The sequence below is a fragment of the Euleptes europaea genome, chromosome 11 (genome assembly GCF_029931775.1).
Source record: "Euleptes europaea isolate rEulEur1 chromosome 11, rEulEur1.hap1, whole genome shotgun sequence".
NCBI lineage: Eukaryota > Metazoa > Chordata > Lepidosauria > Squamata > Sphaerodactylidae > Euleptes > Euleptes europaea.
Genome location: NC_079322.1, coordinates 17,645,142 through 17,668,005, shown reverse-complemented (window position 1 = coordinate 17,668,005; position 22,864 = coordinate 17,645,142).

The following is a 22,864-nucleotide window of genomic DNA, read 5'->3' as shown; positions in this document are numbered from 1 at the left end:
CTGCGTTTTGTTGTCCCGATGTAAACTTGTCCACAGCTGCAAGGTATACTCCTGCAGAGGTGAGGGGGTCTCTTTTGTCTTTGGCTGATCGTAGCATTTGTTGTATTTTCTTGGTGGGTTTAAACACAGTTTGTAGGTTATGTTTTTCCAAAAGTTTCTCCATCCTATCAGTGACTCCTTTAATAAATGACCGTGAAAGCCTTCGACAATATCTAGTCAGATCTATTCAATGGCATTTACTCTCAGGAAACTGTTCTTAGGATTGCACTTTTACAGCGCATTCCTGAGCCTGAAAGGCGAAAACCCTTAGGAGGCCAGTTCAAACCCAACCAGGCATGTGTATAGGTTGTAAAATCTATTACCAATTACTCAAACATCTGGGCCATGTCCGCACTTCGCATTAGCAGCTCCGAATTCTACCGGGTTTCCTTGCACGTTCGCACTTCATCTCTTCCAAAGGATTCCAGAGCCGTCGCCACAGCACAATTTCTCCGTGTTAAGAGCATTCGCTTATACGGCGAATTAATAGAAATTAAACGTTTTCCTCACCTAGAGCCTGAAGTGAGAACATAAAATCTGTCTTCAATCCACTTCCTGCTGCCAGCCCACCATCCACTCCCCCCGCCTAACTGCCCACGCTGGACCAGTCGCCGTCCTTGTTTCAAGCACCGAGTGGGCATGCGCGGAAGGCGACCACCTCAGCCAATCACAATGCGTCGTGGTGGGAACAGAAATTTTAAGTCGTGTTGGATGCTTGAGTACGGGACACGTTTAAATTGCGAGGTAAGTTGCTAGTGCATTCACGGGCCTGGTCAGATTGGTTCTAGTTGTAATACTGGTTAGTATATGTATCTCATATACTATGTGTGCAGCTATCAACCTAGTAGAGCAGTGTCTACCTCACAAGGCCTGGTCGCCAGATGCTGCCATGGCAGCTCCGCCCTGGGACGCTGACGGAGCCTTCCTCCAGAGTTCAACCGGCGTGAAAGCCCGCGCCGGCATCCCGGGAGGAGTTCCGGCGCCCCAGACGGTATTCCCAGGATGGGCTGGGGGGAGGAGCTGCCGTTAGGCAGCTTCCTAGCCCTTTCGCCCTGTTAACGCTGGCTCGGAGGAGAGCGAGGCTGCGCCTGCTTTCTAGCTTTCTACCAGCTTTCTAGCAGGCGCAGCCTCGCTTTTTTTGATGAGGCGAAAAGGCCCCATTTTACACAAAAAAGCCTCTAAAAGGCTTTTTTTTGTGTGTTTCGGCGAGCGGGGAACGGGTTTAAGAGGCGGCGCGGCAGCGCCTCCTCCCTGCCACCATGCACGCCAAATCTCAGGAATGCGCTGTTAGCATCCCACATGAACTAAGTGTGCCCTGTGGAACATGACCGAGGATTGTCTCCAACATATGGAATTTATTGGATCAAATGTTAATGTAGGGAATGTTCCTTGTAGGCAGAAACGTTGAAAACCACAGCCCTGCAGCAAACAGGGTAGCTTTTCCTCTTAATTTTTTTCTTTCCCTGGCCATAAATTTTAGATATTATTACCTTTCTGGATGATTAATGAGGTCACGTGTTCTTGAATGGTAATTTAGTGGTGCTGAGTTATCTTCAGATCAGAGGGTTTGTTCATTCATGAGTTTCCTACCTTCCGTTCTCAGATTGAGTCTAAAATTTTACAGTTTGTAAAAAATTTTACAAGACTAAAAAAACAAACAAAAATTGCTTTGGGAAGTCTTGTGTCTTTAGAGCTCTCTATAAATGCAAACCGATTCATTTGGGCACGATCTACTGCGCAGTAGGCCCATCAAAATACCTTTTTCTTGTACAGTTCCCTGCCATACGCTGGGGTTTGTGCTGGAGAACTTCCCAATAGATTGCACACTGTGGCATCTGGACTAAAAGTTATTAATCATTTATCAAAAAACAAGCATTATATTGATATTAGAATACAAGCAAGAGAACAACTAACCAAGGAGATTGTTTATTTCTGCTAACCTAATCCCTATACTCACTTTGTATTTTTGGCTTATCAATATTTTTAAATAATGTACAGCACTGGTGTTTAATTATGTGAAACTAGACTATTGACAACTTCTTTGAAAGTCAATCATGAACATTCATGAAGAAAATTAGTCACAAACGAAACAGATTCCTTTGTCAGTTATCCATCAATAACCAGATGAAATGGTCTCCATTAAACAAAAAAGAAATGTACTACTTGGCATGTGCTTAAATGTAAAAGCTAAGGGCTGGCCCCTATACAGATTTTTAGCAGCCCATATTCAGGCCGGCCCCAGCTGTAAAGAAATATCCATGTATGGATAGATATTTTTTAAAATCCTCTTACTGACAAGTCCTTACAGGACACCAGTTTCTAAATAATATGCAGTCTGTCTCCCATGCTGTTACAAGCGCAAACCTCAAGGACTCATGGGGGAGCCAGTGTGGCATAGTGGTTAAAAGCAGTGGTTTGGAGCGGTGGACTCTGATATGGAGAACTGGGTTTGATTCCCCACTCCTCCACATGAGCGACGGACTCTAATCTGGTGAACCGGGTTGGTTTCCCCACTCCTCCACATGAAACCAGCTGGGTGACCTTGGGCTAGTCACAGCTAGGATTGCCAGGTCCCTCTTTGCCAACCGGCAGGAGATTTTTGGGGTGAAGCCTGAGGAGGGCGGGGTTTGGGGAGGGGAGGGACTTCGATGCCATCGAGTCCAATTGCCAAAGCGGTCATTTTCTCCAGGGGAACTGATGATCTCTATTGGCTGGAGATCAGTTGTAATAGCAGGAGATTCCATCTAGTACCTGGAGGTTGGTAGCCCTAGTCACAGCTCTCTTAGAGCTCTCTCAGCCCCACCTTCCTCACAGGGTGTCTGTTGTGGGGAGGGGAAGGGAAAGTGATTGTAAGCTGGTTTGATTCTTCCTTAAGTGGTCGAGAAAGTTGGCACATAAAAAACAATTCTTCTTCTTCTTCTTCCCCATCAGTCTTCCTCCCCACACCAACCCTGTTTCCCCCTTCCCCTACCTCCGCAGTCTCTACTTCCCCATTCTCTGGCTCCATTTCTCCTCCCCCTCTCAGGCTCCTCTGGCTGGAGCCCTAACTACAGTATTCCTAATCACTAGAAGATCTACGGGATTCATTTGAAACAACAGCCAGGGGGGAAATAATCAGCATACAAACCAGCCCATACAGAATCAGACCACTGGCCCACTGCAGAATCATACCACTGCAGCCTACCATGGTCTGATCTGAGCAATTGCTCTCCAGGGTATTAAGCAAGGCTCTTTCCTAGCCATGCTGTCTGAGACCCTTTTATTTACAAAAGGTCAGGACTGAACGTGGGACCTTTCTTTTGGCACATTGGCACTCATTGCTCTTAATGCTGCTGCTGTTGTTTTTAACCTACATTTATTTCTTTTAAAATAAACCAACCCTGGGTGATCTGCCACTGAGCTCTGCTCCCCGCCACCCACGTTGTGCCGTTTGTGTACGTATATCAATAAATTGCCAGGGCAACCTTTGAAATCTGGAAGAGGTTCCTGCAGCCTTCCAAGTCTATACAGGTGAAGCAGCCCTAGCTGCCTGCAAAATAACTACCTCCACTGCCAAAAAAAAGTTGACTGGTTAACTCTCTAATTGGTGATTTTCTCCCGGCCTCTTTGCCTGGACGTGCCTCCATCGCTCAGGTGTAATTTCAAGCCAGAGACAACTTTTGACTCCAGGCCCACATACTAAGCCTTTGTGAACATGCACTGGCAGAAACTCGACTGAAATACTCATGCCAGCGGGGCATTGTAAGGATTGCACACAGCTTCTTCCGCTGACGCAGATTGTCTGTGATTTGTAACCCTGCGGTGTGTTTGGCCAAGCGTTTCTTTGATGTTGAATCCAGCGGGGCAGAAGCAGGTCCAGTATGCCCCATGAACCTACTGGTTGGTTTCTCTGGGCATGCCAGTTCTTTTCCAAACCAGTAAACCTTGTCCTGCACCCCACCCCCCGGCCCGGTTCATTTGTCTGTAACCAAACGGAATACTATTCCGTATCCCTAAAGGTCAATGCATTTTGAACTCAAGTACATACAATTCTGTTGATTGTGTAACTTTCGGTTCTGCCACTTTCCAGAGCTTCCCAATTGCCAACCTCCAGGTACTGCAAATGAAATACAGCAGTAGCAGGGAACGTACATAGAAAACATACAATATGTGTGTGTTAAGTGCTGTCAAGTCGCTTCCGACTCATGACGACCCTATCAATGAAAGTCATCCAAAATGTCCTATCTTTGACAGCAGCTCAGATCTTGCAAATTGAAGGCTGTGGCTTCCTTTATTGAGTCAATCCATCTCTTGTTGGGTCTTCCTCTTTTCCTGCTGCCCTCAACTTTTCCTAGCATGACTGTCTTTTCCAGTGACTCTTGTTGTCTCATGACGTGACCAAAATACGATAGCCTCAGCTTAGTCATTTTAGCTTCTAGGGTCAGTTCAGGCTTGATTTGATCTATAACCCAGTGATTTGTTTTTTTGGCAGTCCATGGGATACAATATATCACACCAATTATCAAACTGAATATGCAACAAATGTAACCAATGCGGCAGGGAAGTGTCCACAGCAAAAATTGCTAAGCTAAAGTCCAGAAAGTATTCAGTATAGCTCCTTGACATCTCCAAATTTCCATGAAGTGTGATCTCCCCAGAGTGAAATATATAGGTGCTGGACTTTAGTCAGCGATTCAATGATCCATCAATGGACTTTCCTCAGTAGGCAATGCGGTTCCTGTGAACCCCTCATTGGACAGGGATCCGGTACTCTCCTGTTTCGATGTATTTCTTCATCAGGATTCAATATAGACTGCACCTTAGATAGTTCTTTTTTAAATATATTTTTTATTTTTATAATATAAAACAAAACAAACAAGAAAAAATACAAAAGAGTACAAACAAATTGTTTTAACTACATAGTACAATAAAAAATATGAAATTTAAAGTACCCTTAAAACCCACCACCCACCTTAATACAGTGACCCTTCACCAGACTTCCGGAGAAGTATCTTAACAGTTTTAAACTTATTCAATAATAACAATAATATGAAGATATAAACATTTATCTCTATAACTCATAACTAAGAAAGTAAAATTCATTTTTGCCAGTTTGTCCCAATATGTGACGGCCTTCGCCCATGTTTTCTTAAATTCTTCCATATCTTTTCCATGTAGGAAATCTGTTAATTTGGCCATCCGCATATACATCCATAGTTTCTCTCTCCAGTCATTAATTGAAGGTTTATTTATTTGCTTCCAGGTTTTAGCTATTATAATTCTTGCAGCTGCAAAACTATATTGACATATGACTCTGTTACATTTATCCATTTTATCTTTTTAAAAAAATAATGTTTATTATTTTTCTGAAACAAGTTAACATATAAAGATAAAGAGAGACACAAGAAAAAATATAACAGGACTTCCCCTACACCTTCCTCCATCCATTAATAAATCTGTATACTCTTTGGTATCTACAATTCTAATCCTAATATTTCTAATTACACTCATTGAACTAAATCTCATACAATTTTAAAAAATATAATATTGAATGTAATCATTAAAAGGTGGTTAATATTATCTCAGAAAAAAGGAAGGTTAATAAATCTTACTAATAATAAATGGATTAGATCAATAAGTAAAAATTATCATCTTCTTCATAAAACAATACTTCCGTAAACCCTCCATGTCTCCCTACACCTGTTCATTGTAAATTGTCTTTATAATGTATTAATATAGTAAATTCTACCATTATTGCCAAAATCAAGCCTTTTAACCAGTCCCTTGTCTATTTCCAAAAAACAAACCTAGACTCTTTTAGCCAGTCCCTTTGTCCGGAATTTCCAATGTCTTCCACTTTTCTTCATTGACTCCAAACACCGAAGAGCATCCTTGGATGTGTTTGGTAAAATTCCCTCTGCAAGCATAGAGTTCTCATAGTACATCTGCATTGTTGTTTCTTCAATTCCAAGTTCATAAAAAGAATCCCGGTAGCTCCAACCTTACCACCCTTCAAGTCCTCCAAAAATATCAAAAAATTCTTCAGGCAATTTGTAAAGATAAAAGTCAAGATCTCTCACGTTCATATCCTTCGTAAGCAGCTGGTCTGTTGCAGTTTTCTGTTGAAGGGATGCGCCGTCCTGTTGTTTATCTTGGCTCTCCTTTTCCTTTGTGGGAATTTCCAGATCTTGAGCCATCTTCTCACTTGGAGAATCCGCTGCTATCACATCTGACTTTGTTGTATTAGCTTGGTCCTTTATGTCTTTAAGTACATCCAGAATAGAATCCAGTTTTTGATTGATAGATTGATATATGGTGTTTGTCATGGCAATTAGTTGATCCATCTGTTTAATTGCACGTTCCATACTTGCTACTTTTAAAATTTTTGTTAATTAGTTGGTAGAATAATTAGTTAGTTGTTGTTAATTAGTTGGCAAATAAACCAAAAAATAGAAAAATTTGTAGGTGATTCAGCAGGATTCCTGTATAGTGGGTAGTAATTTGATGTTAAATACCATCAAGTTGAAAACACTCTAGTATAGACTGTGGCAGAAAACAGGATATACCCATAAAGATGTAGAACCATGGACCTTTTGTTACCTCCTCTTCCAGGAACTTGGGAGTAATTTGCCAGTTACACAAGGGAGACACACTTCCGGTCTCATGATCTCACAGTCTGTTACAGTCTTGCAATGGCATTAAACAATGAAGGCGGAAAGACGACAACAAAAGAGGGGGGATTCTTCCTCCCTCCCTTTTCAACGTCAAAGTATCTGATTGGTAGTTGTAATGTCTTTCAAAAGCTCCTGTTTGTTATGTCTACCCACTGATCAAATTGATAGAATTCCTGCCGGTTTATCTGATGTTTTTTTGTTTTGTAAGAGTCATTTATACATCAGGTGGGGAGGCATGGATTTGATAGATGTATTTGCCAATTCTTCAGATCCTCCAAATCCAGGTAAAACAAGAGTTTTTATAACTTACTCAGATTTTAGAAGAGTAGGTATTCTTGCTTCCGTGTGGTTGCTTAGGTGGTAATAGGTAGAGGAAGACTGAGCCTAATTCCAAAGAGATGTTCGCAGTGTTGTATTTTCCCCTCAATGCCCGTGGGACCTTGCCCAGTTCCCCAAGAGTTGTCCTCTCTCAGAAAAATGGGGGTCAGGCCGCTCTTCTAGGCTGCAGGAGAGTTCCTGGTCCCTGGTCCACTATTTAGGATCCGGGTAGGGGTGCAGGATGCCCCCGAAGAATGTGGCTCTCAGTCCAGCATCTCTAGCGGAAGTCTCATTTATCCATTTTATCTTGAGGAATTCCCAGTAAACAAAAAGCCAGATCGTTTTTAATTTTAATATTAATCAGATTATTGGTTTCTTTCAAAACTTTTCTCCAAAAACTTTTGATTTTTTTACACAACCATCAAGCATGCATAAAGGTTCCCTTTTCAGTTCCACATTTCCAACATAGGCCCGAGTCTCCTTTTTTCATTTTGCTTATCATCACAGGGGTTATATACCATCTATAAAATATTTTATATAAATTCTCTCTAATTTCATTAGTAATTGTGAATTTATATTCTTGTTTCCAAAGATTTCCCCAAATTTCCAGATCAATATTGTATCCTAACTGCTTCATCCATTTAACCATCACTGGTTTAATTCTTTCTTGCTCCAAATTTAATTCAATTAATGATTTATATATCCTTCCTATCAGTCCTTTATTTTCCTTACTTAATATAATTTCTAATTTAGATTTATTTTTACTAAATCCCATCAACTTATCTTTGTTAAATATATCTTTTAATTTATAATACATAAACCAATTTTTAATTTTAAGCTCTTCTCTAGTCTTTAAAGACCATTCCCCTTCCTTACAATCCATAATTTCTCTATAAATATCTATATCCAAATTTAATTGTATACCTCTCTTTATAAATGCTTCTACTGGGTTAATCCAGTCTGGAGTTTTATTTTCCAAGAACCTTTTATATTTTTTCCAAATTTGAAATAAAGAAAATCTAATAATATGAGAATAAAATTCTTTGCTTACTTTATCTTTTTCATACCATAAATATGCATGCCATCCAAAACGTAAATTGAATCCTTCCATTTCCAATAATTTGGGATTCTCTAATAAAATCTAATTCTTTAACCACACAAAACAGGATACTTCATAATACAATCTTAAATCTGGTAACCCCAAACCTCCAGTCTCTTTTAGCTCAATTAGATTATTATATGCTATTCTATGTCTTTCCTTATCCCATAGAAAATTTCCTTACCCCCATAGAAAATCAGGTGCCTCCGGGAAGCCCACAAAAAAGACAAATGCAGCAGCACCATCCTGCCTGTGTTCAGCAGCACCTAATATAATAGGCATGTTCCTCTGATCCTGGAGAGAATAGGTATGCATCTTGACTAGTATTCATTTTGACTAGTAGCCACGGATAGCCGATGAACATGTTCACTCCATGAACATGTCCCCTCCCCTCTTAAAGTCTTTCAAGTTGCCAGCCATCACCACATCCTGGGGCAGGGAGTTCCACAATTTAAACCCCTTCTTAGGGTTGCCAGCCTCCAGGTAGAAGCAGGAAATCTCCTGCTATTACAACTGATCTCCAGTTGATAGAGATCAGTTCACCTGGAGAAAATGGCCACTTTGGCAATTGGACTCTATGGCATTGAAGTCCCTCCCTTCCCCAAACCTCGCCCTTCTCAGGCTGTGTCTCAAAAACCTCCCACCGGTGATGAAGAGGGACCTGGCAACCCTATTTATGCTGTTGAACCATGTTATTCCCTGACTGGTCCTTCTCTGCTTCCCAAAATTGCTGCAAGGACACAGTGGGGTTAATCTCCAAATGCGGCAACCTGTGCATACTGGAAGATGGGTGGGATGGAAATGGGTTTAATAATGGACGGGATCCCATCCCATGCCTTGCATGTACGCAGAAGAAGAAGATGAATTGGTTTTTATATGCCGATTTTCTCTACCTTTTAAGGAGAATAAAACTGGTTTACAATCTCCTTCCCTTCCTCTCCCCACAACAGACACCTTGTGAGGGAGGTGAGGCTGAAAGAGCTTGAAGAGAACTTTGACTAGCCTAAGGTCACCCAGCTGGCTTCAAGTGTAGGAGTGGGGAAACAAATCCAGTTCACCGGATTAGCCTCCACCACTCATGTGGAGGGAGTGATGAATCAAACCCGGTTCTCCAGATCAGAGTCCACCACTACAAACCACTGCTCTTAACCACTACACCACTACAATAGCAGGAGATCTTCAGCTAGTACCTGGAGGTTGGCAACCCTACCCATGGAAGATCTCAACGGGACCTCAGCAGGATTGGAAATGAACTTGCTCTAGTCCTATGAGGACTGTAAAAGGTCAAGCTCACTTCTTCCCTGCCTAGCCCAATTCTCTCCGTGTGCGTTTGAAACATGGGAGCGACATATATAGATATGACCTTTGCTGCCCCAAAGTGGGCTCCTATTACTTTGCAGGATCAAGAGAATTATACTTTCCTTCCCTTGCACTGTTATGAATTATTCAGAAAAAGAAAATGAAAGGCTCGGCTTCGCGTGAATTATGCAGAGCTCCTTGCCGTTCCCGGCACAAATTCTCCGCAGCAGAATTTTCAAAAAATGTAGATGCATTAAGGCGTGGGAAAGGGTGGCTGTAATTGGGAAGTTTCTCTTTTTTGCTTTCTAGCAGATGCTGTGTCACACTTTTCTAATTTGGAATCCAAATAATTATGAGCAATAATTATAATTAGGGTTGCCAACCTCCAGGTGGTGGCTGGAGATCTCCTGCTACTACAACTGATCTCCAGGCGATAGAGATCAATTCTCCTGGAGAAAATGGCCGCTTTGGCAATTAGACTCTATGAAATTGAAGTCCCTCCCCTCCCCCAAACCTCGCCCTCATCAGGCTCCGCCCCAAAAATCTGCAGGTATTTCCCAATCCAGAGCTGGCAACCCTACTACTAATACACAAATGCTTCAAACAGTGCAATTATTTTTATGCTATTTTGGGAATGCTAGGTAGACTCTTACCTCTCTTTTGTCATATTTACAAGAATTGTCTGGAAGATCCAGATGGAGTAATAATCAGATCCCAAAACACTTGTAGTGCAATTGCCCACCAAATCCACCCGGTTTTACCTCTGGAAGCGCTGCATCGCTGCGGCTGCTTTAGCACTCAAACTGGCAAAAACCACCCACCGATCAAGGGGGGGACCTGAAAACCCTAGTTATAATGCCTCTCTGGAGATCAGTTGTAATTCAAGGAGATCACTGCACCCCTATAAGGTCCCTCCTTCCCAGACCCCATCTGGAGTCCAACCTCCAAAGCAGTCATTTTCTCCAGAAGAACTGATCCTTGTAGTCTAGGGTTGCCAACCTCCAGGTAGTAGCTAGAGATCTCTTGCTATTATAACTGATCTCCAGCTAATAGAGATCAGTGCCCCTGGAGAAAATGGCCGCTTTGGCAATTGGACTCTATGGCATTGCAGCCCCTCCCCCAACCTCTCCCTCCTCAGGCTCCGCCCCCAAAACCTCCTGCCGAAAGCGAAGAGGGACCTGGCAACCCTATTGTAATCTGGAGAGTTGCATAGTTCTGAATCCACTGAAAACATTGGCTTAAAAGAGTTTAACATTATGATTTTTTTTTTTTTTTGACGTCAAGTCACAACCGACTTACGGTAACCCTGTAGGGTTTTCAAGGCAAGAGCTATTCAGTGGTGGTTTCCCATTTCCCCCCTCTGTATAGCAACTCTAGTATTCTTTGGTGGTCTTCTATCCAAATACTAGCCAGGGCTGACTAGTATTAGTTAGTTTCTGACATCTGACAAAATTGGGCTAGCTTAAGCTATCCAGGAGAAGGCATGATGTTGGGTTTAGAGCACAGAATCACAGCAATGGCTGTTTACAGCAGATGTTCGGGCTGTGCCACTTCAGGAATTCTTCTGTCTCTGAGTTACCAGCTCCTCTTCAATGTTCTTGCCTCAGGACATGGCCCTCATTAGGGGTGCCAACTTCCAGCTGGCACCTGGAGATCTCCCGCTATTACAGTTGCTCTCCAGATGACCAAGATCAGTTCCCTTGGAGAAAACGGCTGCGTTAGAGGGTAGATTCAATGGCATTAGCCAGCGTGGTGTAGTGGGTAGGAGCGGTAGACTCTAATCTGGAGAACTGGGTTGGTTTTTCCATTCCTACACATGAAGCCAGTTGGGTGACCTTGGGCAAGTCACAGCTCTCGCCGAACTCCCTCAGACTCACCTACCTCACAAGGTGCTAGTTTGATTCTCCTTAACGGATAGAGAAAGTCAGCATATAAAAACCAACTCCTCCTTCTTCATTATAATCTGCTGAGGTCCCTCCCCACCCCAAACCCCGCCCTTCCCAGGCTCCACCCTCAAAATCTCCAGGTGTTTCCCAACCCAGAGCTGTCATTCTCTTGAGATTCCCCTTTATTTGTATAAAAAATATATATGCCACCTCTCTGGTGATCTTGCCTGAAGTGGCATGATGAAAGCATAAAACATTAGCAGTTAAGTAAAACCAAGCCCATCAAGTCCTGGAGTCTGTTCACACAGTGGCCAACCAGGTGCCTCTAGGAAGCCCCCAAACAAGACGACTGCAGCAGCACCATCCTGCCTGTGTTCCACAGCACCTGATATATTCGGCATGCTCCTCTGATCCTGGAGAGATCCTGGAAAGAATAGGTATGCATCATGACTAGTATCCATTTTAACTAGTAACCATGGATAGCCCTCTCCTCCATGAACATGTCCACTCCCCTCTTAAAGCCTTCCAAGTTGGCAGCCATCACCACATCCTGGGGCAGGGAGTTCCACAATTTAACTATGCGTTGTCTGAAGAAATGCTTCCTTTTATCAGTTTTGAATCTCTCACCCTCCAGCTTCAGCAGATGACCCCGTGTCCTAGTATTATGAGAGAGGGAGAAAAGCTTCTCCCTGTCCACTCTTTCCATACGATGCATAATTGTATAGCCCTCCATCATGTCTCCCCTTAACCGCCTTCTTTCCAAGCTAAACAGCCTTAAGCATTTTAACTGTTCCTCCTAGGGCAGTTGCTCTAGTCCCCTGATCATTTTGGTTGCTCTTTTCTGCACCTTCTCAAGCTCTGTAATATCCTTTTTTAGGTGTGGTGACCAGAACTGTACACAGTATTCCAAGTGTGGTCTCACCATAGATTTGTACAAGGGCAGTATGATATCAGCAGTTTTATTCTCTGTTCCTCATCTAATTATGGCCAGCATGGAATTTGCCTTTTTTACAGCAGCCGCACACTGGGTTGACATCTTCATCCAGCGATAAATTGGGCTATACCATACTGCATTCCCTCCCTCCTCCCCACATATATGCACCAGTCTCCTTATTTTCCTCATACCTCCTTGCCATTATGCCTCACAAGACACTCCACTGGTCACCTCACCCTTTTGTCATAAGCTCTCTCCAAAACACAAACACTTGCATGCAGTGATTAACTTTAACTTTAATACGGTCCAAGACCAGCAGAAACTTGCATGCAATGATTCAATTTGAATATTGTTCCCTGTGCTTCCTCATGACATCTTTGGAACTCAGAAGGGGCATCTGAAAGCCGGACTATAAGTGGAAATCTGATACGAATGAAATGCTCTGTTGCTTCCGTCTCTGGCAGCGTCTGCATTTATAGCTTCTTAGGTTATGGGCGATTGTGTAATGCAACCCTTTACGACATAATAGGGGCCCGTGTTTTGTTGGTTTTTATTTTAAAACAACCCTAGCAGATGGCTTTACTGTAGGTCTTTGTTGCAATACCCAGGAACAATCCTGGGTTACAGGGGAATGATTCGATTTGTAAGGAGCAATTATGTTAACGGTGGTTTGTATTCAAGGAGAACAACAAAGCTCACACAACAGGGATTTCTCTCCTTCTACCAACTGTGCCATCCAAAATGTGTCCCTGAAATTCAAGTGACCCCCCCCCCCAGAACAGCACTGGGCCTTTGTGGGGGTAGAGATGCCGGTCTCCAGGTGGGACCTGGGGATCACCTGGAATTACAGGTAATCTCTAGACTACAGGGATCAGTTCCCCTGGAGAAAAAAGGATGCTTTTGAGGGTGAACTTTATGGCACTGTCCCCCACCGAGGTCCCTGTCCTTCCCAGGCTCCACCCCCAAATTTCCAGGAGTTTCGCAACCTGGATCTGGCAACCCTACCCAACCCCACCATTCTCCACTGATGGTCAGGGGGACCTGGCAACCTCTACTACATAATTCAACAAAGAGATTTCTGGAGTACCAGAAAGTTTGGAGAAACCAAAGGGGTTGAGCTAAACACTATCTAATATAGCAACCAATACATCTATTTTTATTATATATTGTGCACAGTTGTATTTAAAAATGCAGGGCTTAATACACAGGCTTCCAAAAAAGCACAGACATAGTTACAAATGTAACCAGCACACAACAGTTGATATTAGTACATAAAATGACCAAAAACTAACCAGATGTGTTTTGGCCTTTTATTCTGTCTGGCTTTATGTTAATATAGTTTGTCCATGTGCCTTAAAACGTGGCTCACGGCTCATACCTTGTACTTGGTGTCCAGCATTTCAGGATGTGTATAACACCAACAAAAGCGAAGAACAGAAACTTCTAAACCAGTGTTTACTGATATAATTTCAAGATTGATATAACTGACATATTGATACAATTTCATTTTCCAGTGCTGGGTAGTGCATGAACGTGGGCTGCCAACTCTGGGTTGGAAAATTCCTGGAGATTAGAGGGGTGGATCCTGGGGAGGGGTGGGTTTGGGAAGGGGAGGGACCTCAGCAGATTCCTCAGCAGATTGGCAAAGCAACTGTTTTCTTTGGGGGAACTGATCTCTGTCTTCTGGAGATCAGATGTAATTCTGGGGGATCTTCAGGCCCCACCTAGAGGCTGACAACCCTAGCGTGAAAAGAGATTTTCAGCAGTTGAGAAATGGTACTTCAGTGCCCTGGATATTTCGTTGACTCTCAGCTCCCAAGACCAGAATCATGCAAATCTGCACCTTTAGCATAATTTCTGTACTTTACATCATTTTCTTTTTCTGGCCTCAGGATCATTTGGCAAACAAAAATGTTTGCTTTTAATGTGTAGAGCGGACCCAGCTTCGGCCAGAGCGATTTAGGTGATACTTCCACAATCTAGAAGTACAGCAATTTCCAGATCATTTTTTGGAGCACCCGGAAGACCCGCCCTCACTAGATCTAGACCAGGATGAGTCCCTTACCTCCTTGTGCTTTCAGCTTCTCAAGAGCCAGGCTGGGCGGGGTTGCTCCAGCCAGTCATTTGGGAATTCCATTGTTACTTGAAGAGTTACTGCAGGATCCTCACACGAATGGGATCTGTTCCTCTGCGATTCTCCAGTGAAGCTGAAACTTTAATAGGGAGAGAAAGAATAATGGGGTTGGGGATGGCCAAGCGCTTTGTCAGCCTTCTCTCTCCCTTCTCCGTGTCTCTTGCCACTGGATTCCAGCACCCAACCAGAGGAAAGATTCTGACATTATGTTCATTGATGTGACTTGCAAGATCCTCCACCTTCTTTCCTGCCAACGGCATGGGTCACCAGCATTTGTTCGGACAGTTTCTCCTTGCTTTTTAGTTCGCACTGGTTGTTTGTCCTGGCTTGGGTGCCACTGGGAAGCATTTTGTTTCCTGCTTCCCTACACTGTCCTGCTGCTTCCACGCACCTCCTGGGTTTTCCCATCTTTCCGGCAATCTTTTCTCAACCTGCTTTGCTACTCTGATTTGGGAGAAATCACAGCGATCCCAGGGTGGCGCCCATGTTGACAGAAAAGTCTAGCTCTACCTGCTCCTGCCCCCATTGGTACTATTTCCCCTACCCAAGTCCAGTGCGGCAGCCATTTTCGATGCTGCTGGAGTTTTTTTTTGTCCTTTTTGGTTTTAAATCAATAATTAACACTCCGTTAGAGATTGTTATGATCCTGTTTTGCCATGAAAGTGGGGAATTCAGAGAACCTGCTTGTTGCAACGCCGTAACGCATCACGCCAATTGCCAGTTTCAAACAAAAGCAAATTGTCCCCTGCTTGGAGGGTGGGATGCAGCTGTGGGGGCTTGGGGCAGTGAAAACGGGGGTGGCACGTGGAAGCCCTGCTCTCACTGTGCCGTATTGGCAGACAGAGCAGCAGCAAGGGGAGAAACTGCACAAACCAATTTCTGCATGGAAATCACAATGATCTTTCAGGTCTTGGGCTCTCTTTCTGTCTGGCTGCACTGTGAGCAAGAACCTGGGCCCAGGGCGGAGCGCTGCATTCAAAGGGAAGAGCCTATGGAGAGAAGGACACCCCACAGTGCCTCCTGCCAGGGTTCGCTGCAGGATTTGCAACCCCCTTGTTTGAGGCCCCTCTTCTCCAGGAAGAGGCAGGGACTGTAAGTAGGATTACCAACCTCCAGGTGGTGGCTGGAGATCTCCCGCTATTGCAATTGATCTCCAGCCGATAGAGATCAGTTCACCTGGAGAAAATGGCCGCTTTGGCAATTGGACTCTATGGCATTGAAGTGCCTTCCCTCTCCAAACCCCGCCCTCATCAGGCTCCGCCCCAAAATCTCCAGGTATTTCCCAACTCGGAGCTGGCAACCCTACCTGTAAGTCACTTCCTCTGGCTTTGGGATGGTTCCCTGCAGAGTGACAATGGTAGAGTGACGGGGTAGAGGTGGTGGCTGTCCCTCAGGGTTTAAAGCACATGCCTAACCTGGCTTCTTTGAAGCTGGCCATTTTTGGAGGTGTCCTGGGCAGGGATGCCGAGGCATTCGGCTGAACGTGCGTATGATGTCCTCTAGTCCGCCTCAACAGGAACCTTCATTTCTCCCTTCTGGGGTGGACCCCCACTTGTGGTGCAAGGAAATCTGCCCAGTGTCTGAGTTTGGTGGTGGTCACTTTGGTAGACCAAGGGCCTTGGCAGTAGGGTTGCCGACCTCCAGGTGGTGGCTGGAGTTCTTCCAGTATTACAGCTGATCTCCAGGGGGCAGAGATCAGTTCACCTGGAGAAAATGGCCACTTTGGAAGGTGGACTCCATGGCATTATACCCCACTGAAATCCCTCCTCTCCCAAAATCTCCACTTCCTCGGGCTCCACCCCCAGAGCTGGCAACTCTACTTGGCAGATGTCCCACCAAGCAGTTCCTTCAAAATATACACAACTCCATGTCCTTTTAAATGAAAAAAGCTTTAATATGAACAACAATACTAACTGTAATAGGAGAAGCAAGAATAAGAATAATAGTAAAAGATATAATAGTAACAATAATGGTTTTTTTTTTTACAATAACATAAATGTCTCCTCATTTTATTGATTATGGATGTGATCCATAAAAGTAATGAGTCTGACTGCAGAGCCTGTATTGTGCACAATAGTGGTGGGATAAATTTTAGAACAATAGTATGGGGGTGGGGGTGAAGAGGAGCCGCAAAACAGAACTAAACTGAAAGAAACAGGGCTTATTTAGGGCTTGGAAGAATTTCCCCCCATAATTTATTTTTTAAAACACAAATACAAAAAGGGGGATCTTCCAAGTCAATGGGCCCAAGTGGAACATTGCAAATCTAGAGCACAGTCCTTTTATAAGTAATTAAGCTTAGGATGGCAACAGCCACTGGTTCTAATGAAGGCAGGGCATTTTCTTGCCAGAGGGTGGGGAATGGGGGATGAGGTAAGATTGCCAAAAAGGTACCTGCAGCATTGCTGCTGGGTGCTGAGAGTTCTCAGCCAAACCCATTTGGCACTGCAGATCATTCCTCAGGAAGGCTACAGAGAGATTGCAGTTTGTGTATCTGAAAGGAGGAATGTAGAATGCTTGGAAACTGAGAAGCCTGCAGCAGCAAGCAAGGAGTCCACAGAGGAGCAGAATACACTGGTGTGCAAAGGCCTCAGGAATGAGACGAAGTCAACTGACTGTACAAAATTTAGAACAGGACTCTAGGGGGTGTGAAGAGAAAAGGCACACTGCAAGATACTGATAAGGTTTCTGCAACATCATCACAATTTTTTTTGCCCATGTTTCCCAGATGCTGTTTTAGCCAGAATCTAGAAAATGTGGGCAAAATGCGTGGGGAGAGCGAGGCGACCTCTGACGGGCGGAAAAGGCATGTATAATCAAAAGGAAGCCCCGATGCTGTCAGTGGGGGTGACTGCGGGGAAACGTCCCTGCATAAAAGGCCAAAGAGGGCCTGCAGTCCATTGTCCACTCAAAGCGGTTGGGATTTTTCCAGCAGATGTTTGTAACCCAGATGTGGAATGATATGCTCAATGGAAGAAGATGCTGCCGAGAGGACAACCGTTCCTTTAAATTTGTTGAACAGAAGATTTATCAGGTCAGCCTGGAAGACGAAGGTATGGAAGAACATGATGAGGGCTTGGAAGTATTAGCACAGATGTTTCTCGCAAACTGACAGCAGTGCTGTTATTTCAATCTTTATTAAAAACAGTCATAGACCAGCACAGCACAATTTACAAAATACAAAGAATATGAACGATTAATGATTTTTCAAATCCCAACATCTGCATTCAGTCAAGCCTTTAAGGTTGCATCCAAAGGGGGCTACGAGATAATGTTCAGATTGCAAACGTTGCCTTCTCATGACATTGAAATGTGCCCACCGTTTCCATCCTTGACATGTTTCTTTGTTTAATGTGTGCTTTTTGTTCACACACACCACAGTCAGCACCTGATGTTCTTTTAGGAGACAGAATCGAGCTTATCCATCTTCTGAACTGGTACCGAACTTCACAAGGGCTGAGGGTGGATGGGTCCCCTGATGGGTCCACATTGCTTCAGACGCCTAGATGTTGATTGATGGGATCCATGTGATCTTATGAGTAGACCCCTCACCCAGGAGACAAAGAGTGGCATGCAATTGCAGGACCCAGGATAAGGCTCCTCAACACTGGTGTTCTCAGAAGCGGAGGTTGGTCATTCAGCCTCTTCCAGCCTCTCCTCCTCCGTCTGCTGGACCTGAGGTCAAAAGAGAGGCCAGCAAATGAGCCTGGTCTAACTTTTGTGGTTTCTGGGCCCACGTTGCCTCGAGCTCCTAGGTGTGGATTGTGGTGGTCTGTCCAGGTGGTCTTCTGAGTAGACCCCTCACCCAGGAGACGAGGCGTTGGATGCAGAGGCAGGACCCAGGATGAGGCTCCTCAACGCTGGTGTTCTCAGAAGTGGAAGTTGGTCTTTCAGCCTCCTGAAGCCTCTCCTCCTCCGTCGGCTGGACCTGGGGTCAAAAGAGAGGCCAGCAAATGAGCCTGGTCTAACTTTTGTGGCTTCTGACCGAGGCGTTCTGGGAACGGCACTTCTATGGCTGTTACCGCACTAGGTATTCCCAGCGATGTATCAAGAGTTTGGAAATGTTATAAAAACATTGCTTTAAAAGGGTTTTTAGATGCCACGGCTGAAAAATGGTTGGAAGACATCTTCACAGCTAAAGGGGCCAAACGAAGTGCGAACGGTATTTTTTATAACAGTTTCTTAATACATCGGTGGGAATCCATTGAAAGTGCGAACATAATTTTTCATAACATTTCCAAACTCTTGATACATCGCTGGGAATACCTAGTGCGGTAACAGCCTATGAAGGATATGTGGAATCTTTCTGGAAGATGCTTTTGATGCTCCATCCAGGCAGATCAGGGGGAGGGAGGTGTCCTGGTGGGCCTTGTAAGGGCCAGCCAATCAACACTCTTTCTAGCTAATGGGGAAGTGGCTTGAGAATTGTTCATCAGAACAGCCAATCGGCATTCTGGACAGCCAGCTGGGGAAGTAGGAGTGATTTCCTCATGGACCAAATAATCTGCTCTTTGCACAGGCAGCTTCTTCTGGAAACGAGGAGAAGCCGTTGCTCTTGTGCTCAGATCCATTTGGATCTTGTGTCTATTTCCAAAGCAAGTGGATCCACAGTGGATCCTGGGGTGATTACCCACCTGAAGGCACTTGGCATGCCTACGTCCCACCTGCTTGACTCCTCTTTCTTCTCAACTGCAAAACCCCAAACTCTTTAGCCTTCTCTCATAGGGAAGGAGTTCCAGCATTTGGATCATTCTGGCTGGCCTTTTCTGAACCTTTCACTGCTCTACGGGCTGCTTTTTGAAGTGAGGAGCCCAAAGTTATACACCAGCACAATCCAAACACATTCATTTGCAGTTCGACATGATTTATGAATACAGGATCAAAGGAACTTGACCTTCTATTTGCACACTGACTGGCTAAGCCATTTTAGGCAAGCTTTCAAATGTACCTTTGTGCAGCGAGGACTAGAATACCTCTTACATGAAAGCTGATCTCATTAAGATATTGTGCATACAAAAACAGTATGGCATCACTTTATATAACCGGAGGAATTTTTAGGGTACCTTAAAGCCCTGGTTTTCGCTAGAGTTGAAACTGGCAGCCCTTCTGGGATTTGGCAACATGGGCCCACCAGTGGCTTACAGATGAGAGGAATTTGTGGAAGACTAAACTCTCAGGAGGGCTAAAAAGAGCTTCTGCATCCAGGAGGAGTCTATCTCCTTCTGGAATAAAAGAAGCTGGGGACAAACAGCAGGGGAGGGGTGCTGATTCCCTACCGTCTCAGCCTCCTTGCAGTTTCTGGGCCGAGCCGGGTGGACCTGGACCAATGTCCCATAGCAGGGAAAATAGCCCATCAACTCCTTGAGTGGGTCTCTGTCGCTGATGGAGTCGATGTCTGAGTCAGGGCTGAGTATCGGGCTTGGTGAGGCATGCCCAGAGAGGCTGCTCACTATGGAGATCTGGAAGGCAAGGAAGAAAGAAAGAAAAGCTTCAGACTGTACGAGAGCTGATATTCTAAGGTAGTATGAGTTGAAAACTCCTCTGTTACTTCTGTGCAAGCGTCCCTACATGCGAGGAGGCGGCATTAAGAGGGGGACTGACCACAGAGAGTCAGATAGATAGACAGGACTCGGGAGGTATCTGTAGTTACACCTCACCCTCATTTCCTGCCCCTTTGATGTTTAGAGGATGTATTGTCAGGGAAACTCCCCCCCCCCTCTCTCTCTTGCCTTTGCCCATCACCCAAGCAAGACCTAGGAGCCGGGCGCTCCGCGCATCCAGGCCTTCCCACCCCAAGATGCAGTGGAAGGCAGATACCCTTTTATACCTAGAGAATTAGCAAGGTAGATCAGGATAGAGAACCCTTGTTTGTCCTTTCCCATCCAATGTGCATTTCAACAATAAATGTACTTTAGTTTGATTAGCGCAAACGACTGATGCTCCTTTTATTTTCACACACGCACGCACGTGTAGCTTCTGCTGCTGCTAAGCTTAAGGCACTCTGCTAAATACAGGAATATCTCCACGACAGATATTCCAACAGAAAGACATCTCAGGCCGCACGGACTGAGAAAGGGGACAGCTGCTGCCAGGCCAAGTGAAGCTAAGCTGAAGGGTCTGACTCTCCAAAAGGCAGCTTCATGCGTTTCTGGAAGGTCCCCTGGTTCACTGGTGGGGCACACCCTTTGCAGGTAGAAGTTTCAGTCCCAATGTCATCCCAAAGCCCCAAACAAAACAAACCCTGGTGTCGGGGAAGACCCTCTGCCCCAGAGCTTGCAGAGCTGCTGCCAGTCAGAGGAGACGAGGCTACGGACACGGGCACCCTGGCACCACTCCAGGCAGCCGTATATGAGGTGTCTTCTGGGCAAGAGGTTTGCCTTTTTCATTCATCTTGTGGACTGGAAACCTAACTGATTTGATGAACGGATAGGCACCCTCATTTTCCTCATGGGGAGGCTGTGACTTTTGAACTCTGCGAGAAGTTCTCAGGAACTCTAATTTATTGTAAAAAAATTAATTCTAAAATGCGTATTGCTACTGTGGTCCCTGTGGCGGTCTTCCACATTTATGGTTTCAGCTGACCTAAGACAACTTCTGTTTTGTCTTGTATCTCCCTGACCCTTTTGCAGAACCCAAGAGGTTCTGGCTACCGGCCTGTATGTCTGTTGAATTCTTCCCTCGTTCCCTCTGACTCCTCAACTGAACCTGCACCTCTGGTTATGAGCCCAGCTTCTCTCTTTCCTTGGAAGGCTTACCTCACTCCTTTTGCGCTCCCCTTCTTCATCGCTGAGATTGTCCGGGGAACCATGGGCATCACAGGCCCAGCCGACAACGCGTTGGCTGCCCTCAGCAGAGGCAGAGGTCTGTAGGGGCAGGGGCATTGGTGAATGGTTTTTCTCTTTCCACCCATGGAAGTCATCCATGGGATGCAAGCCATTGAAACGATGAATGGCACCTATATGTTCAGAAACAGTCTACCTTTGAATGCCAGATGCTGGGGAACAAAAACCAGGGGAGGGGCATCTGGTGAATTTTCCCAAATCAGCACGCTAGTCGGTGTTCTGGAAAGAAAGCTGGAGGAACAGCACCTTTTGTTTTCTCCTGGAATACAAGTGGTCTCTCGACTACAGAGATCAGTTCCCCTGGAGAAAATGGCCGCTTTGGCAATTGGACTCTATGGCATTGAAGTCCCTCCCCTCTCCACACACTACCTCCTCAGGCTCCGCCCCCCAAATCTCCAGGTATTTCCCAACCTGAAGCTGGCAACCCTATCTGCCCTTCTATCTCTGTTAATGGCTTTTATGTGCACCATTCCCCAGCCTCCCAAAAGGTGGGGGGGAGAGAGAGGCAAAGTCATTCTTACCGGTTTCCCCTCCATTCTAGCGTCAGAAGAATATGATAATACTGTCGTGCCTTATTACGCCCCACTGGGTGTGGGATCTGCTATGTTCAGCAGGCAGGTTCCGGTTCAAATTTATTTCTGATGGCCAAAGGCCGTTACAAAAATTAATCTACAAACACAAGAAGTCCAGATAACAAGCATTAATTATGATAGGAAAAAGAATGCTTCTCAGAACCGCCAAAACTTGTCAAAATACTATGCACAGAACATCATTAAAAGTTTAACGTTCAGAATTATCTAGAATCTGACAAACTAGAAGTTAACTAACATACTTTAACCAAACAGAACTTGAAATTAAGAATTTGTAATATCAACCTCCTGGCCATGGGATTTGCTGTTCAGTGTTCACTACAGTGGGCCAAAATAGCCCAAATTTTCTCTGCTGCTAGAGCAAAGAGGGCGATTTCATAAGAGACAGCTGGCTCCGTGTCTGCAAGGAGAAACAGAACTTTTCCCATCATAGTACGTTGATCTAAACTGATCACAATTGTCCCTAAAAATATTACCCTGGAATGAGATATAATGGGGCAACCAACATAGAATGGGTCAGGTCTTCCGGTTCTGAGCCTCCACAGATCCATATACTCTGTGCAATGGCATATATGGATCATTGGGTATAGCGTCCTTCAAGTATAGCAGTTTTATAGTCTGAATGTAAAGGCTGATTGTAATTTCAAGAATGTGATCTCGGACAAGTAGTGTGCCCTAGAGTGATCTACCTTGAATAATTTATACCAGGCTGAGAATTGGGATCCTAATATTACTTGCTTATCAAATATTGCATCTTTCCTATAGATCTGGGCCCTGCGATGAAAGTCAACCTGGGAAACCCTTAGAACGACATCTGGCAAACTGTATAATTGGAGGATTTTATTATCATTGGCAGACTGTATGGGATCTTGTAGGCTTTTATTTTTCCCCACGGTGTTCTTGCCAGGCATCCCTTCCTTCAGTGACATCAGGCTCACTCACACAGCGCTGGCTTTATGTGTTCCAAGCAATTGGAGTCTATGGCATGGAAGTCCTTCCCCTCTCCAAACTGCGCCCTCCTCAGGCTCCGCCCCCAAAATCTCCATGTATTTCCCAACCCAAAGCTGGCA